Source organism: Chaetodon trifascialis, chromosome 11 (assembly GCF_039877785.1).
Source record: "Chaetodon trifascialis isolate fChaTrf1 chromosome 11, fChaTrf1.hap1, whole genome shotgun sequence".
Lineage (NCBI taxonomy): Eukaryota > Metazoa > Chordata > Actinopteri > Chaetodontiformes > Chaetodontidae > Chaetodon > Chaetodon trifascialis.
In genome coordinates this window covers 20,278,672-20,298,366 of record NC_092066.1, presented here as the reverse complement: position 1 = coordinate 20,298,366, position 19,695 = coordinate 20,278,672, and the positions used below count along the sequence as shown (strand labels likewise).

General features: G+C 43.6%; 1 protein-coding gene across 1 annotated transcript in view; it reads right to left on the bottom strand.

The window, feature by feature from the left end:
* Positions 1–19,695, bottom strand: part of LOC139339495 (E3 ubiquitin/ISG15 ligase TRIM25-like) — a 308,448-nt gene that overhangs the window by 67,544 nt on the left and 221,209 nt on the right. The window lies entirely within an intron of this gene.

Here is a 19,695-nt window from a genome sequence, read left to right as displayed (position 1 = left end):
TGACATTTCCTTGTTATCTAAAATTTATGTCATCAAAACATCTAAAATGTCTTTTGCCATAAAATGGTACTGCATGCGGCTCTGATAAATACATTATAAAGAAAAACAAGGAAAGCGAATACCTTTAGAAAGGCTCTTTCATCCCTGATAAATAAATGAACAGTTCTTCTGAATTTCAAACTGAATTTTGTAGAATTGTCTCACTATGCATTGTTAATGTGTGAAATGCCTGGAAATGTACCCAGTGTCTGAAAATTTGTGATTTGAATGTGTGTGTGTGTGTGTGTGAGTGTGTGTGTGTGTGTGTCTCATCTCTCATCTTCAAGAGTACAGGCTCAATGTCAAGCTGCCAGCCGATAGAAGGCTTTTGTGCATTTCCCCTTTCTAGTCTGTGCTCCCCGAGTAAAGACTCTGCATCAGTGCGTCCCTGGAGGTAAATGACCACATTGGAATACCAAGACAACAAAGAGTACAGACACCTGCATCCTGCACAAATACATAAGAGTTATCAAGGAGAACAAAGCTGGAATACATCTGCATAATCACCTGCGACGAACATGGAGTGACGTGCTCAAGAACAACAAACACAACAAGAGCCAAGTGAGTGATAATCACAGTAATGATGATAATAACTAGCCATCCAAGCAGAGAGAAAATAAAGTTTGAACAAATTATATGCTGGTTAATTTTTCCCCCCCACTCGGCACACAGAGAGAAGTGAGTTGGCAGCGGCTGAGCAGCTAACAATGATAAATTGTTCATACCTGCGATCATATTAACAATAATTATTGCATTAGTGTATTTCATCCAGTGATGAAAGTGGACTCCGTGAGCCGAATACAGAGCCGTCCCATTGAAGGTGGGATGTGAAAGAGGAGTCGCTGTCATCCTTCCATGTAAAGTCATTTCCCAACATGTTCGCTTTCTCTCTTTCATCAGGGGTCGGTATTGTTTCGGCACTGCTCTGGCTGACACAGTGTAATTTGCAGGTGGAGCCAGGCTTCCTGCCATCCACAATAAATTGGTCTCCATTTTCTGACATCTAGGCTTTTGGAAGTGTGATTTCTTTGATCTTTTCAGCCCTACCAGACATTTTCTGGTTTTCCATTTTACATCATCACTCTCTCTGCCTTCTTCTCTCTCTCTTTCTTCTTGTCCTGTCTATCTCTTTTTGTCTCATCAAACTATCTGCCTCCCCTAGTTTCTCTTCAGTCCTGTCACTTATCTTTTCTTTATCACTTGTCTTACTTATCTCCCACTTTCGTTTCCCTTTACTTTTCCTTTTTGCTGTGCCGCTGTCATTAACTGTAACATACCCTGTCAGGCCTTTGGTTGCATCACAATCAACACGTTTTGTGTATTTTTGCACTCTCTGTATATGTCTTATGTACGTGTTTCTGACTGTAAGAATTTTTCTGCGCATAAATAATAAAGCCTCCATATAAAAGCATGTACATATTCATATTCAGGTCCTGACAAGCTGTGTGTGTGTGTGTGTGTGTGTGTGTGTGTGTGTGTGTGTGTGTGTGTGTGTGTGTGTGTGTGTGTGTGTGTGTGTGTGTGTGTATACGGTGGTATACATTATCATTTGCATTTGCAAATGTGTGTGCAGAGCTGCTAAAGTGTCTCTCAGTCTGTGTGTGAATGTGTGTGTATTTCGAAATTGTACACAGATTATGCACCAACCATTACCACTGAAGCTTAACATGTTCTCATTTGTCCATTGGGTCCATCCGTCCGTTCTCTGCTGCTTATCCAGGATCAGGTCTTGGTGGAAACAGACTAAGCATGATACACCAGACGTTCCTCTCCCTAGCAACACTTCCCAGGTCCTCCTGCAGCTCTGCACTGCACTCCCTGTGGATGTCTGAGCTCGTTAGCCTATCTCTAAGAGCGAGCCCATTTTGGCTGCTTGTATCCACAATCTCGTTCTTTCAGTTACTACCCAAAGCTCATTCCCATAGGTGAGGGCTGGAGTGTAGACGGACTGGTAAAGCTTTGCCTTCCCACTCAGCTCTCTCTTCACCACAACGGTCTGATACAACACCCACATCACTGCTGACTCTGAACCAATCTCTGTCAATCTCACGCTCCATTTTACCCTCACATGTGAACAAGACTTTGAGAGTTTTGCGCTTTCACTTGGGGCAACAGCTCTGTTTAACTGTTTAATCTGTGCACAAACAAAATTACAAAAATGTACCAAGAAAAATCCCAGTGATTAGTTTTTCAGTAACAAGTAGGTGTTCTTAGCTGGCATGCTAGCCATTCATCAGCCTGCATTCAGGAGGCTCCTGTGTTTTACCGTGAGGACAGGACACCTGGCTCAGCTAGCTGCTGATGATCAGTAAATACCTCCAGAAACACTCTTTTCAGGAGATTTGGAAAGCTGTATATAAACACTTCTTTTTAACAGATTTAAATTATTGTGAAATCGTGTCAACCATGAATGGACACACCCTTAAAATTGCTTGCATATGAATCCCACAGCCTGCCTCATACGTCTTTAGACCTGTCAATGAAAAGAACAGCAAAGAACAGTTGGCAGCAATGCTAGAATAGTCATTTTTATGCAGGTCTGTGGCTTTTTATAGTACCCAAAGAGTAATTAATTCATCGTACATACAACAAACCATCATGTTGACAGTAAAGACACACACATAATTACTCATTAAATGGGAGTCTTCTCACATTTACAGGAGTGAAGTGCAATAATGTCTGTTATGTTATATCTAATTCATTCATTAGGTACAGAATCCCTTTCAGGCAATGTGAGGCAGAGCGGTGGTGACTGCAGCCAGCATGCAGCATGTATATGATCCGGGGAAGAAGGTCTGAGCCGCTGCTCTGATGTCTGCGATCTGTAGGTCGCCATGGCTCTGTGGATGGGGCGGACTCGATGGCCAGATGGGGAGCAGTTATTTTCACTTCTGTTGGTCGGTACCATTTCATATTACACAAGTCAAAATGTAAATTTCAGCTGCAACTCCCATGAAAAATACATTTCCCGGGGAAGTGATCCAAAGAGTGTTGCTGTCAGAGAGTCTACCTGAGTGTTATTACACCCTCATCTGGGCTTTCGCCTCTCTGTCCTTCCACATTCACTCTTTTTCCCATCCTGTGGGATGATGGGCTCAGGCTCTTGATTTATAAAGCACAGCACAGAGCTCTGTTTTGTTCTTGTCCTTTTAGTTTTCCCACTGCATGTTTTTGGCAGTCTTTCTTTATTAGGGGTTTTGCAGTGGGATTGCCTGTATAAATTAAATGTGTGAATTTACTGAATCTTAGAAAAGGACCATAAACCTAAGACAGGCACGGCATGTAAAATGATGATGTGTTTTTTTGCCACTGCACCTGGACATCAGTGGACTCCCCACTGACAGGACTGAATCTGGAGTGGCTTTTGTGGGGAACATCTTTGTTGGTTTGACAGCCACGTCAACACCTTTATCCACTAATGGTCAGCCTGTCCATGGCAGCTGTGATTTCCCAAAGATGATCCTCCTCAGTGCACCAAAATGCTAAAAGATGAGAATGTTTGGATATATATTTGGAAAAATAAAAACTCAGACTCTGAAATAGAAGATTAGAAATGACATGATAGTAAACATTGTTGATAATGATTGGAATGAAAAAATAAGTTGTGAGGGACGCCAGACGACTAAAACCCTGATTCCAAAAACAGGTGTTTTTCCCTTACAAAACTCAATGAAGCTGATGAGCTACAACATCCATCCATCCATTTTCTATGCCGCTTATCCCTTTCGGGGTCACGGGGGGGCTGGAGCCTATCTCAGCTGTTAAAGGGCTGGAGGCGGGGTACACCTTTGACCGGTCGCCAGCCAATCACAGGGCAACATATATACACAAACAACCATTCACACTCACACTCACATCTAGGGGCAATTTAGAGTCACTAATTAACCTAATGAGCATGTTTTTGGTCTGTGGGAGGAAGCCGGAGTACCCAGAGAGAACCCACGCATGCACGGGAAGAACATGCAAACTTCACACAGAAAGGCCCGACCCGGAAATTGAACTGGCGACCTTCTTGCTGTGAGGCACGCGCACTACCTGCTGCGCCATTATGCAGCCCTCGGTACAACATTCAATTTATTATCTTTGTATTGTTTTCAGTTGGGTATACGTCAAAGAAGCATAAGGAAATGTTCTCTTGGTAATTTGTTTATGTTTTACACAGTGTCCCAACTTTTTTGGAACAGTATTCAAGTATCTGCTTAACCATTCGTATGTCTGCTCATGTGTATGTGTATGATTGCCCTTATTGCTCATGTCAATAAGTCAGAGTGAGAATTAGCTTTGCTGGAAACAAGACAGACAAATATCATTGCAGTCCATTGCAATTGCATGGTGGGGTAGGTTTTTTATTTATTTTACTGTTTTTACCCCGATTTTACAAACCTCAGTTGCAAACAATTTGCTAATTCCACCATTATCTGACTCAGCTCCTTCAGCTTTGTCTGTGTGTCACTTTCTTGCATTGCAATGTAGGCACATTGAGTGTGTGCCATAGTTATAGAAATTACAGCAAAGAACAAGGACAAATAAACAATCAAATAAACTAATACAAGTAAAGACTGGGCTATTATGAATACAAGTATGTGAACATTACTTTCCTCATATAACTGAAATGTAAACTCAGTCAACTATAAAAAATGGTTTTCTTATTATTTAGAAGAAGAAGAAGAAATGTACTTTATTTATCACACACATAGTTAGTTGCACTCTACATGCACACACTTCCAGGTATGGTTGTGTGACAGTTGAGATCAATGGTGCGGTTTAAAGAGCTGTCCCTAGTGTGCATACACAGGTTGAAGGTTTGGGAAAAATGAAGGCTGAATTTAGCTTTCTAACAAATTAAATGACTATATTAAAATAAACCCATTGTGAAAACAGCAACAGATAGCAGTACAGCTATTCAAACCCTTTTAAAACTGATTTCAGTGATTTCAATACTGCAAACAGTCTCTTTGGAATGAAGATGCATTAATCATAGCTAACCAAATGCTGGGTTAAAGCAAGTAACTTTTGAAGGAAGAGATAACACAATCTTACTCACAGTACATGGTGTTATAAGGTGGGTGGCTTACTATAATGTATGGCTTTGTTTGCCACCATCATGTCTCACAAAATGAAGTAAACAGTGCATCTGTTGGGGACTATTTTCAGCCACGTATTAATACACATTTGGTGCTTTAGTGAGTATTTCTGGCGGCAGCACAGAGTGTATGGGATTGGCTCAAAATAAACTACAGTGTGTGTGTTCATGGTAATTAAGAAACATATCAAACAGTGACCACACAGTAATCACACAGTTAACAGTTGTTAGTAGGACCAGTGTTTGGAAATACGTGGTTAAGTAATATAGCTACTTTTTCAGTGATATGTAATGAGTAATGTATTACATTTTTCAAGCCTTGTGTGTGTGTGTGTGTGTGTGTGTGTGTGTGTGTGTGTGTGTGCGTGTGTGTGTGTGTGTGTGTGTGTGTGTGTGTGTGTGTGTGTGAGACGCAAGAGTAGCGTTCCAGAATAACTTAACTGTACTGTCCGCTGGCACCTGAGTCTCGGCTGACCAACCCTGCTGCACACATAAACACCCCCACACAAACACAGCACACTCACTCCTACTCCATTTACACATACACAGATATTTCCCATGAAACTCCCCCCCACACACACACACATCCCTCCAACTCTCTCTCTCCAGTGCACCCTCCCTCTTCTTTTCATCTCCCTCGCTTTTCCTCCATCCACCAGATGGCTGACCCATCTGCTCCCCCTCTTTCCCTCACTCTCCACCTCCGTCTCTGTCTCTCCCCCACTGCTCTGTGCTTCATGTGGTTGAGATCCAAGCTCTGTACACACAGGACCCTCAGTTCCCTGCGACGCTGCGCGCTCACAGGGGTGGCTCGCTCTCTTCTTGCACCGATTGCGCATGTTTGTGCGCATCTGTTTGGTTGCCAGTGTTCTGTGTGCGTATGCCCACATTTTGAAGCCATTTCTGATGACAGCTCTTCTTGAGACTCCTTTCTGTTTCCGTGTGTGTGTGTGTGTGTGTGTGTGTGTGTGTGTGTGTGTACACATCTGCTTAGGTAGCCCAATTTGTCTGTGTGTGTGCAGCACACCCACCATCTGTTAATGTATTTCTGCATTTGGGGGGTGTCTGATTATACACTAAAATGTGTTTTGCTTGAGTGTAAAGTGTCCGTGTGATATTTGTGTCGGCATTGCTTTATCTCTTTGCTTTGCCATTGCTTAAAGGAATAGTTTGACATTTTGGGAAGTCCACTTGTGTGTATAATAGTGTGTATAATCACAACATATTGTTTTTACGTTTGTTGATGCTCTTGGGTCGCTGTTTCTCCTTGTTTCCAGTCTTTATGCTAAGCTAGCTGTCTCCTGATTATAGTTTCACGTTTGCTAAAGAGAGACAAGAGTGATATTGATCTGTAATTTGCTGCAAGAAAGCAAATAAGCAGTTTTTTCAGTAAATTATTACTTTAAAGAAAATACTCTTTTTTTTCTGTTGCTAGGACAATCAGCTTGTTAATGTTGTGCTCACCAAGTTCATACAGAGGTGCAGCTTCTCCAGCGAGCAGTCAGACAATCAGGCAGGTTTAGCCATGAAGTAAGTGTACCCAAAATGTTGGTAGTAATCCATCACTGCACAGGAAAACTGTGAACACAGATAAGGTGCAGTAGATTGAACCATGAAGTCAGTCTGTAAAACTAGGATGTTTACAACAGACAATTTAGGTAACAATTTCACTGTCCAGCCTTGTTTTCTCCTCCAAATAAATTTGGCAATCATGGAGGCTTGTTTAAAACTGGCTTCACTGGTTTCACTGGTCTTGTTCCTTGTCCCATCTGTCTTTTGAGCAATGCGACTGCATGGCCAGATCCTAGAAATAAACCAGACACTACAAATAAACGCAGCGAGTACAATTTTAGCATTATCAATAAGAATGACAAAAAACAGGATCCAAGTTGTAATCAACAGGACATTTTGTTTAAGGCTTCCTCCGTCAGAGAAAGGAGTGAGGAGCAGTGTACTGCTGCTTTGATGGCTCTGTGGTAGCTCTACCTGCCTCTACGTGTCTGAGTCACCATGACCTTGCCTTTACAGATAGCTAATACCCTGCCGAGGCGTTTGACTGACAGGTGGGCACGCGGCACCCTCATACAAACGCAAACATGCAGACGCACATGTCCTAAGCCCGCATGTGAATGGACAGGCACAAACACATGTAAGCACACACACAAGCCGTGAGACAAATTCAAGCGCAGAGGGAGATAAACAGCATAAGCCTGAGGAGGAGAGTGATTGCTTCAGACACATGTGGCAAGAGTCAACTAGGAGAAAAACAGAGAGGGGAAAAATGGCAAAGCAGACAGTCTGACAGGCATGCTGGACAATCACACAGATGCACAGATGGGCAGAATGACAGACAGACAGACAGACAGACAGACAGACAGACAGACAGACAGACAGACAGACGGGCAGGCAGACTGATATTTTGCTATGCAAGCCTCGACTGCCTTAGCCTGATATGAATATCTAAGCACAAGCAAGGAAACGGCGCAGAAATGAAATACAAACAGAATTTTGACATTTTCAAGAAACCACGTACACCTACATAACCTTCACCGGCACCAAGTCTGCGTGTTTCAGATGTGGAGACAGTGATATTTGGTTTAGAGATAGAAGAGCTATGTGATCACAGTCTTCTGAGGAAGAGGAGAGGGAATAGAAAGTGCAGTGACGGGACACTTCAAGGATGTTCTGCTTGTTCAAATATTCAATAAAGAACAGGAAAAAATATGAAGTACATGCATAGGATAAGAATCATCTGCTTCCTGTGTACCTCTGCATTCGTGTGGATGGCGCACACATGCTGGCTCTGTGTGTGTTTATGTGTGTCTCATTTGGTTTTAGGGACACACCTGGTAGAAGTGGTCTGCGCCTGGAGACCTCAGGTGTGACGAGACAATGCAGAGGATGGAGGGAGGGAGAGGAACAAGGAGGTCACAGGGGTTGCCACAGGCACCAGGCCAACTGTATTCAAGTGGAAGACCATCAGGAACCCGTGTCCCCCGACGGACGAGATGAAACCACACGGAAAATAGGGAGCGGCGGCCTCGATGCCGTCCACTCGTACGCACGCAGCATGAACAGATGCTACCCTGCGCAAGCACACACTCATACAACATCCACCAGATATAAACAAATTAGAGAAACCACCACAGGCGAAGACAAGTGAGCAAAATGCATCCCACATGTTAACAAGCATCATGATGCTCAACAGTGTACCCCGCGGTTGCCACCAACTCTCTCCGCTGCCTTGGCGAGCGCCTGGGGTCTTGGCAGCAGACGGCAGAGGAAAAGAGGAAGAGGAGCAGGAGCAGTTGGGTTACGCAGCTTCACACGCCAGTCAGACCTCCTGCCCTCTCCTGTCATCTGCTGCTTTAACCCTTCATTGATCCCACGCAGTGCGTTTTAACCCCTCGTCGCCTGAGCCTGGCGAGCGCCGCAGGTTCTCTCTCCAGAAAGTCCCCACAGAGGCCATCAGAAGCAATTAGGCAAGATGAAAGCCCGCACCAGAGCGAGGCCGCCAGATCACAGGCGGAGAGGAGAGCTGATCAAGACTCAGGTGAGACGCAGAACAGGCAAACAAATTTAATTTAAGGCCGCAAATGATTGTGATATCATTTGCGGATCGAGAGGAGGGACAGACAATGAGAAGAGGAGTGAGCCAGCAGCTTCTTCAGGGGTGTTTTTTCACCCTGGTTTTCTTCTTAGTTCAACAGAGAGCCTACATTTATTTACAATAATAAGAGGGTACAATAACAAGCAAAAGGTTAAGATGAAGAAAGAAAGCCAAAAAAGGCTTTCTGTCTGTTTTAACAATGGATAATGGATGCAGTCTGAAAAAAAAATAGATTTATGAAAGGGAGACGTGTACAAAAAGAAGTGTGCCACACTCAGAGGTGAGAAAAACACTTTAATGTTTTATGTTCTGGGACCGCGGCACCGCAGCTTACTGTGTGGAGGAGACACTGTATAAATACACCTGAGCAGTTTTACAAGGTTGCGTTGAAGAACAACAATGCACGGCAGCAGCGAGACGCAGTAGTAAATATCCACAACAAGCATCAGTACTGGAAGACCCTCCCAAAGCAATAAGAAACCTCACTACTGAATAGTTAGATGAAGGGTATTGTAGTAACAAGCACTATAGGGATTACAGGCAAAGGCGAAGCAAAGACTAGGCTTACTCTGATATGTTTTAACAAGGGAAAAAAGGAAGAAAATAGAGCTGGCTTGGAAGAAACAGTTGGGACGTGGAGGAAACAGTGTGTAGACACATAATTTCAACATCTGGTAAAGACCACGCTATCCTCTAAAGGAAAAATCCACAATGAGATACTCTCAGATCAAATTGAATACTGCTAATAAGCAATGTTTAATGTCATTTTGTTGGGAAACGTTGCCAGAGTGAGAGATTTGGCTTTCATCAAACATCAGCGCATGCCCCACACTCAAAACACAACATGTGTCTTTGCTGCACTGCAGTCTTTTGAGGCCACTGTTGGTGGAGTAATTGGCATCTCTGTGTCCTCTACAATGGGTTTCCACCTTTATAATAGTTACAAGTCAGTGTAAAATGGCATGTCTAGACGGGAGCCTGTTCTGTGATACTGAGGGGCCGACAGCCGATATTTACCTTTGATGCTACAGAGAGCTGGAGATTTTCTAGGTTTGGACACTTATCAACAGAAACAAGAAAAATACACCAGTAGAACTAATACATAAAGCCAGAGATCAAAGGGCATGGCAGGTCTTTCTTTCACAGCAGAGGTTTTGACGGGGCGCAGCAGGAGAAGCACCAGTGAAACTAATCATATCAACGATGGCTCTGTTCCACTGAGGTGTCCCAGTAAGCCACTGGCAGTGAGGCAGCATGGACAACATCAGGACCCTGGAACTGGCACACCTGAATGGAATGCAGCTATTAATAAGGTTATTAGTTACACTTGTGCTTTCACTGCTGCGCTGAGTCAAAATGTCTGTGCTGGAAAAAACCTTCAGACCCCTCTCAGACTGGACATGATGACAGGCATAACTAAAAACATCCATGATAGCTACATACCTTCTTTCTCTGCTGTTGTGCACATTGGCTCACTCTTATGGTATACTGGCGGAGGTAAATAAAGCTGTTAATTATGTTATTAGTTACACTTGTGCGTTCACTGTCATGTGAAAGAGTGTGCTTAATTCTACACATGTTTCAGGGTGGATTTTCCCACTTAGCAATGGCTCAAACAACTATGTGTAATGTGAAAGGGGTCGCTTGTGGTGACAAACCCATAAAGAATTATGACTGCAGGTCCCAAAAGCTCTGTAGAGTTTTTTGGCATCTTTCAGCTAATTGTTTTGGTTTTATGGCCCACAACTTAACTGTTTTGGTTCACTCTCATCACTCTCATCAGCATCATTTCCAGCCGCAGGCAGCTGTTCAGTGGGAAGGCCTGATAAACCCACTGCACATTACCTGCCCAGCACCAAATGGCAAAGTTAGGCAGTAGCTGGTGAATATAATTTAGCAGCCTAAGAGTCTGATATTTCCCTGAGGAGTTAGTGGTGAAAATGGAAAGGAGAGCAAGTATTGGACTTAGCAGGTAGCCAGAAACTCAATAAATAAATGTTAATGTTGCTCCGTATCCGCTGGATGTGTAAATAACCAACGTGTTTCCCATATTAACTTAAAAGGTGATATCAGTGTTGGGTTTCAAGCCTGTTCCTGCTGCTGCGGATTTAAATGTATGATGCTGGACACAATCGTCTCACGATGAAATGCACAAAAGAAATGGAGGAGAAACAAACAAATTGCAGGGGATGCTCCGACAGCTCCAGGAGAATCACAGTAAACAAACAATAAAACTATTAAAGCTTTGCTTTCTGTGAAGCTGAATAGCCATTAGATTTCTGTGAAACTGCAGTTTGATTTAGTCGATTGGTTTTTCCCCACTAACTGCAGAAACCGTAGTGCACATGCAGCTAACCACGTCCAAAGACCCACTAATTAGCACTCCGTCAGGTAAGAACTCATCAGCACGGTCACCTGCTGAGGAGATCTTTTGGAATGAAATCCTGCAGACTTCTGGCTCTCCATGGCATATGGTTATCCACTGCTGGTTCAGTGCATATCACTGTGTGGTATCAGTGTGGAATGGGCGTTGTCCCAGTACTCATCCTCATTTCAAAGTCACCTTGGTTTGGAGTGGCACCCTGTAAAGAGCTGTTGGACGTGACTTGTGACCTGCACAAGCAGTATCTCTTCAGAGTCTGGTGGGTTAAACAGTGAAAATAGAGAGTGTGCTTACATTTGCTTCTGAAGGAAGCCTTTTCACAGAGCTGTCATACTGAGGAAAACACAGCTGCAGCTAATAAAATGAATTCGAGGTAAGTCTGATTGCCTTTATATCATCAGTACAGTCTTTGTGCTTCCTTGCTGACCCACCTAAATTAGACTTGCCTGTTGTTAATTTTACAACATGCAGCTGTGTATTTTTTAAATAACAACGTAGAAGTGCTACAATTACAAAATTAATTCTCACCTTTTGTCATGTAACGATGCAGAAAGCTTCAAGAAGTGTTGCCACAGCTATACTGCAGAGAAGTCAGTGTTCAATCAAGTGATGAAGTCTTTATGTTAGGACTTGAAACGTTGAAAATGTTGTTCTTCTTAAGCATTGTGCATGAGTCTGTCTTAAGCAAAAGGAGATTTTGTCATATCTGCAGCTTTGTTGCAGGGAGATTTTTCTATCCAAAGAGCCATTCAAGATTTTCTATGATGTCTTATGGGACAGCTTGTTCTCTCATCTTTGGTTCATGCGCCCGACTTTCAGCCAGCAGTGTAGTCCCCATCCTCTTTCCAACTGTGGATAAAGTCTTGCGATAAGAATCTTGTTTTCATGAGAAAACCCACTTGTTATAAAGACAGAGCTTTAAAGTTCTAACAAGATACTTGAAATTAGTACTCACTGCGGCAGCTCTGCATTGTTTCCTTGTAGTGTGTCCTTCATATTAAGTTGTGCAAGGGAAGCATAGATGGGAGGAGATGCATTGACCTCACTTCTAACCATTGCTCGCTGCTTTTTATAGTGCATTCTGGGGATTTACTCCATTGGACATCTAGTGCACTGGAGCGATTTTGGCTTTTGAAAATAGCTGGCTGTGTGGGCAGTTCACCTACTGAACTGAACAATGGACCACTTTACTTCTTGTGCGTATTATAGTTTCACAGGGGCTGTTTCTTCAGTAGAAAGTACCTCCAGTGGAAACTGTTCACCATGAGGGCTGCAGAATATTCAATGGAACCAAGACAGACTTTTTTTTATAGCTTTTAGTAGCACAACCAAAATCTTTACACTTTGCTGTAGCACAGCGGCAGTATAAAATTCAGCAGGGTATGAACATCAGCAGATAAAGCCAGAACTACTCTGTCTGCTTCCATAGATACCGTTAGAATGAAATAGGTTGAGTTTTTTGTGATTTGAGTGGATGGAAGGGAAAATCATATATTCAATGTAACGTTATGCTACCAATATCTATTTGATTTTTTTTCCCGCTTAACATCAAAAACCCCACTGACCTACCAGTGGGACAATTATAAGAAATTCATGCTGTGCTGCCAAGCACCACAGAACTTTATCTTTGAGATCCCAAAGTTTTGAACTATACCAAATATGTATGATAAACTGGGGAAATGTGAATAAAATGATGCACAAAATGTTGTGCATATTTCCATTTGATGGAATAGTGCAGCCATAACAACATGGGGTCTTGGGGTTTGAATTTCTAAACACTCTAAATATCAAATACAGTAGATTCAATGAGTTGGAACAAGCCAATACAGAATATATGATACTGTCAGCCAGTGTGGAGTAAAATTCTTTTTCCAACCTTTCAGGGTTTTTCACCAAGTTTACACATCAGTGTTTGTTTACATGGAATCCCACATGCGATGAAAATAAAGTCAATAAATTGCCTCAAGTGATGTCACTTGAGTCAGACTAGAAGACTATTACTAAGTCTGAAAATGAAAAAAATAAGTGTTGGCAATCAAGTTGCATGGTGAGTAATGTAGGTGCTAACTTTTTCATGGAACAAGTAGCAAAGACAATATATCTGCTGGTTCTGCTGCATCAGTTTTGATCCTCTTTTTTTAAATTGCTAATCTCGAGTCTGACACTGCTATTTGACTGCTTGCTGAATCAGTGGAGCACACTTAAAGTAACTTAAGGGGAGCTAAAAGGGGATAAGTAGAGTTTAAGGGGTGAAACTATGCTGTGCTGTTGCGAAGGAGAGGAGGGGTAAACAGTCACCTCACAACATTATGTTCTGGATTGGAAGAACACTACATTTCACATGAATGTACAGCCAGATGGGGAAGCATCAGGGGTGAGGAGGGAAGGGAAGAAATGGGACACAGCGTTAGACTGAGCCTGCACCATTTGCATTTCAGCAAGAAACGCAGTGGAAACAGTAACAGTCACTCGGAGTGGAGGCAAAGTAGAGTCAGCTGCAGTGCAGGTAACTGTGAGTGTGTGAAACATGCGCCGTTAGGGATGAATAATAGAAGGTGGTTGTGGTTCAGGTAGCGTGCAGTGTTGGCACTCACAGGTTAGAGCCTGGATCAAAAGGGAAGTCTTATACCTCAAATCTAAAATAGACCAGTTAGGTGGAAGAAGCAGGAACAGGTGAGGCAGAACAATCCCACACACCTTATTAAATACTCCGTTACCATACATGCTTCTCTACCAGAGGGGGAATGTCACTGAGTGCATTGACTTAAGTAGGCTACTGTGCTTCAGTACAAATTCAAATAAATTTCATGTAACTTTACACTTCTATTCGACTACATCTCAGAGGCAAATATTGTACTTTTTACTCAGCTACATTTGTCTGACTGGTTACCATTCCTTCCTGTCCAGTGAAAATCATGTACACTGCATCACCAAATGTGTTGATTTTGAATGTGAATGTGCGAAACTGAATGGTTAAGTAAAATAAACAATTTAAAAGCCCTTTTGGATTAGCAGGAAAATCATCACTGTCACAGAGCTGAAAATATGAAGCATGAAAAGCTGACTTTTTAGAGATACGTGGTTCTCACAGGACAGCGATGCTGTAAACATTATGATCTTATAGAATATGATGCATTGCTGTAGATTAAACTACAGGACATAAAGTAGTTCAAATTAGCTCAACCATAAACATCTACAGCAGTTAAGTGCAAAATACACATTAGTGCAGCAGTAACATGAATCCAAAAACAACATATATTACAGTGAAACACTGAGAAGGATTATTTTATTGCACAATGAGCGCATTCTGCAGATAATACTTTTAATTAAGTAAGGTTTTGAACGCAGGACTTTTACTTGTAGTGGACAATTTTTGTGGTATTAGTGCTTTTACTTCAGTAAAGATACTTAATCCACCACTGTCGTCCACATACATACACTCGCCCACAATGAGTGGACTATTCCTCCATGCATCTCAGTGTTTGCTCTATCTTCTCACATCTATAACATTGACAACTGGAGCCACCTCGTTACATAAAGCACACATCGGCACGATATTCTCCCTGTGACCTGTACAATAATACGAGACGGTCACAGGGCTGAGAAGCAGGTGCCATCCTATCATTGTGGCCACAGAGAAAGAGCCGAGGCTTCTGTCACTGCTGAGTGCTGCTGCATGAGCCGGCTGCAGAGAAAGGCCTTGGAGAGGCACTGGGGAGAGAGTGCACCATTCAACTGAATCATCAGGGCCATCAATGTAATGAGAGCCGATCGGTCCTGAGCAAAGAGAGGGAGAAAGGGAAAGAGGGAGCGGGTGTGGGGGGGTAATGGGGAAAGTGGAGAGAGGGAGGAGAGGAGAGATGGTGGTGAGCGGTGAGGCAGGGAGAAAGAGAAAATGGGAGAGAGGCAGATATAGAATATAGCATGGGAGGATAAGGAAAAGTTGCTGATAGAGGGATAGACGGTGAACGGACTACGGGCTGTGGCGGAAAATAGGGAATGGCGGGAAATGCTTGAGGAGAGACAGTGGTTCAGCAAATAAACATTTATTTTTCCACCACGGTGCTTACATGAAAACATCAGACCTGAATAACATAAAGGAGGCCAACTGCTGGGCACTCAAGACTTTGGCACTCAAACTGTCACGAAAAAAAAACATCACACAAAAGGGCAGGGAGAAGAAAAGGTGACAAGATAGTGGGGGATAAAAAAAGAGAGAGAGGTGCTTAGAGAGAGAAAATATTGACCTTAATTTTTTTTGTACTGCAAGTAGGAACAGTATTGATCAGCGAGGGCGTCTCTAGCTGCGAAATGTTGCTCATAGCGGGTTCCAGCTATTTAATTAAACTCCATTTCCATGATTTAGTCCATTAGCTTCTCATTCTCATAACGCCATCAACTCTGTCATTTCCACCGCAGTAACAACCTGGGCTATTGTTTGCGATCAGAGAAGCTGAACTTCCAAGAGGTCATTACTCATTTCTGGCATTCGTCTCAGCTCCGGAAGAGAAAGTCATAAATTATTTCTCTCACACATAATCCCGCTGCCAAAGCTGTGTGTCAATCATTTCCGAGTCACTCCCGGCCCCCTCGTGTCAGTTCCGTCACGTCCGGCCCAGCGGATCATCTATCAGCGGGCGATCGTCCGTTTGGACGGGTACCCTCTTTTATTACCCTCACGTCTTGGGTCCCCAGCTGAATTACAATTGCAGAGTCAGTGAAGAGCCAGGAAGCTGAAAGGGCTGAGTCCGGGTAACGAGCTCTGGGGTGGGTAATTAATGCCTCCATTTCCCCCTTGGTATTGTCGGGGGGGGTGGCATTGATCAGAGCAGGATCGGGCCAGAGGGAGGTGGGCGACAGGCCGAATGCTCCACAGGGGGGTCAAGACAAAATGCGGAACAGAAAAAGGGGATGAATGAAGGGAGAGGTGAAAGAGAGGAGGGGTGGGAGCTTCAAGCCTGGCAGAGTTATTCCCCTTGAGATGGGTCTTCCGCTGAGGCTGGCTACTCTGACAGAAAGCCTGCAGCTCTGACTGACACTTCAAACCAATAAAAAACACACTGTAGTTTTGTACACTTCTATCAGAATCGTAAAGCAGAGGCATCCAGAGGGAAATGATGTGGAATCCAAAGCAGCGGCTCGTACCGTAGCCGCTGCACATGCCACGCTCGTCAATGATTTATAACGACCACCTCCACAAAGTCGGAATTTCCAAAAATAAGATTACAGAGGCAAAATGTTGCATATCAGCCACCGTGCAAGGTCAGCCAAGAGACAAACACAACACCCCCTAATGGTGCGTCACCTAAACAAAGTAAGTGCTCACGTAACCAGAACTTAAGTGCCACTAAAATAGCAAGGAGTCTGGGAAAAAAAAAAGAAAAGGCAATTGATACTGAGAAACAACAGAATACGCAATTCACTTTTCTCCGGCCTGAGGGGCTCAGTCGCCACGTGTTAAAGGACGCAGTGCAATATATAAAAAAAGCCAGGAGCCACATGGGAGTAAGTGGAGTGACCGTGGCAGCCACCATCGCTCTTACTGCCACGTCTTTAGCTGTAGTCTCCCTGACCCTGTCTCTGTTTGCCTGGGAGGCAAGGCCTGGCTCTGCTGACGATAAAACAAACAGACAGGCCCCATTTATACAGTCAGGTGTCATGACAAGGGATAAACAGACGACTGCTACGGGCCTCTTGAGGCACAGTGTGCACTAATAGTGGGGGCTATCATCATCCTCATCCTCACCATCACCCTCACGATCATCATCATCAAGAGCAGCAATAGTGGTGCTGGCAGAAGCTTCTAGGTGCCTGCTGGGAAACGGACGAGCACTGACTCAGATTGGCCAGAACTCAAGGGCTGTGCTGTTTACTTTGCCGGGCTGTATTCATTCGTGTCACTGAATTAATCGAGTCAAAAAAAAAGAAGAAAAAGAGAGAAAGCAATTGGCAAAAAACAATGCTGGGGAAGAGGGGGTGTGAAGAAAAAAAAAAGAACAGTCTCGAGTAGAGCGAGACGGCCGTGGCAAGCACGCGGCGGGAATGACAAGAGTGTGGCTGTCATCGCGAGGGATGAAAAACAGCACCTCTCAAACGAGGCGAGGCAGCGGCTGCCTCTTGCGCGAGCGAGGAAGGGGATGCGCAGGGACCACAAACGCAATTATCTTCACGCCAGCTTTGTTGTTTGTCAGAACTGGCACGCATTTAAGGACTTGGGTGTACTGATTATATGACACCCGGAGAGCCTTCGGGGTGGACAAGAGGCAGCCGGCAGGGAGTCATTACCCAAGCCAAATAGACTTCTCATTTGTTTTTCCGTCGGGGTAAAGCATCAACAGGAATAAACAATAGCTGATAGATACTCAATCACCAAAGGCGTGCACCCTTGCACTGGGTGTTTTTCCTTTTGAAGATCCAATTATAAAGCCCTAGCATCAAATCATGGGAAATAACGACTCACAGGCGTGGTGTGTGTGAATCCAAAAGAGGTTGTCAGGGGCACCCTTAGGACCGCGTTCAGATACGAGCTGGTGTCTGGGAATGAAATCACATATGACCACCTGACAGATGGCATAGTGTGGGCACAGGGGTTATTTTCTAACAGTGTGAAAATCATGGCGCTGGCACCTTTCAGTATCGCCAGCTGGTCTTTTTCATAGCATTCCATCTAATTTAGGTGGAAAAAAAGAAAGCTATTTTCTTCATTTTGTCATGCCTCCCGAGAGTGTCACCATCTCGCCCTGAGTGTAAAGCTTTGTGAAAATATTCTGAAAGCTGGTACTTAATAGCAGCTATTCTGAAAATACCTGTTGACAACCTGCAATCTCTGTGCCAGACATAGACGACTGTCCACACTGCCGACAGTCCGCAGGTCCAATGCCAAGGTCACACACACACACACACACACACACACACACACACACACACACACACACACACACACACACACACACACACACACACACACACACACACAGGATGGGTGAGTCCAAACACAGTGAAAAGCCATGGGTGAGAAGTGTTTCTTCAGTACATGACCAGACAGGCCAAAAGGCCAGATAGGAACATCCACACCTGCAACTACAGGTTTACAGAGTTCACACCGAGTGTCTGCTGACATGTTGAGGGATTAAGAAAAAAAAAAAAAAAAGGGTTTTATGTGCCACAGCCACACTCAAAGGCAGGGTGCCATCATAAGAAGGAACAAGACTTCATGAATCACACAAACGTGGATAACAGTCTCTCTTCAGAGCATTCGGTGTTGCACTCCATACAACAAGACTAAGTAATTAGAGTGTGTGCAGCCGTGCTGGCTGCGGCGCCAGGCTGCGCTGTGGCACAGCGGTGCTTTGAACTAGCTGCTAGTGTCACCTAAGACGCTCACAATATTCACACACCTGAACAGTTGCTGTGTGTTGTGTGTGAGCTCATCGGGTGGTTGGTTTGAAAATGTTCCAGAAGTTGTTGGATTTGGAAATTTGGAAAAAGATGCGTTTGAAGGAGGTGACACTGGAAGCACACTGATGCTTTCAACCAGAATAAGAGCAAAAATCTGAAATTAGTGACTTATGTTGCCCCTCGCTCTTTTACATCCTCAGATGCTTCGCTTCTCGTTGCTCCATGATAGACTTCCACATAAAGGTGACAGAGCTGTCAGGGCTCCTAGATCATGGTTATTTAATGGTCTCACATTAAGAAAGCAAGAAATTCCACTAATTAACTTTTGACAGGGCACAGCTGTTAACTGAAAACCATCCCAGGTGTATACCTCATGAAGACAACGGCAACAGTGTGTACAGCTGTCACCATTAAACAGGCTATTCTGAGGAATCTAAAACATTAATATTTTGCTTTGTTTTCCACATAATTCCATGTGTTCTTTTACAGTTTTGATGTGTTCGGTGTCAAAGAAAATAAGGAAAAAGTACTGAATACACACACTCACACATAACTGTCTTTGTCTTATTCTGTACTGCGCAAACAAAGTTGATGATCAGTATGTGAAGCTCGTCTCCAGACCTGCAGCTGACTGAAGAAATGTAGTCCAATGGGAGGGGAGGCACGGTGTCACATTAGACACACTCTGTCTGCCACCCCATTTTCTCACCTACACCCGCTTTCAACTGATTAAATCATTCATCCATCTTCTACAGTAGCTGTTTAGAGGGGATGCTCCTGAGTAATGTGCCAGTTGCTTGATAAATAATGAGGTGCAAATGCAGTGCGAAGAAAATTTTTTTTAGTTTCCTGATAATTTCTTCTCCTTGTACACGTCCCATTATACCTTTGCTCAAATAGTGTCATCAAGCAATTGTGTACAAAAATTGCAGCCTCTAAAAGCTGGCTATTTTTATCAGGGCAAGGCTTAGTGCTCTATACTCAAATGACAAAGCAGTATTTGATATTTAACAGAGCTGGAGGGCCTCGCCTTTATCCACTACTCTGGGGACATAATTTCAAGTCATATTCAGAGACTCTGTTTGTGAAAAACCCCCTTAGCCCAGGAGGATGATTAAGGGGTTAAAGGAGTCTTCTCCTAGGTGTTAATGCTTTTAATGACGCATTTGCTCCATTTTAGCA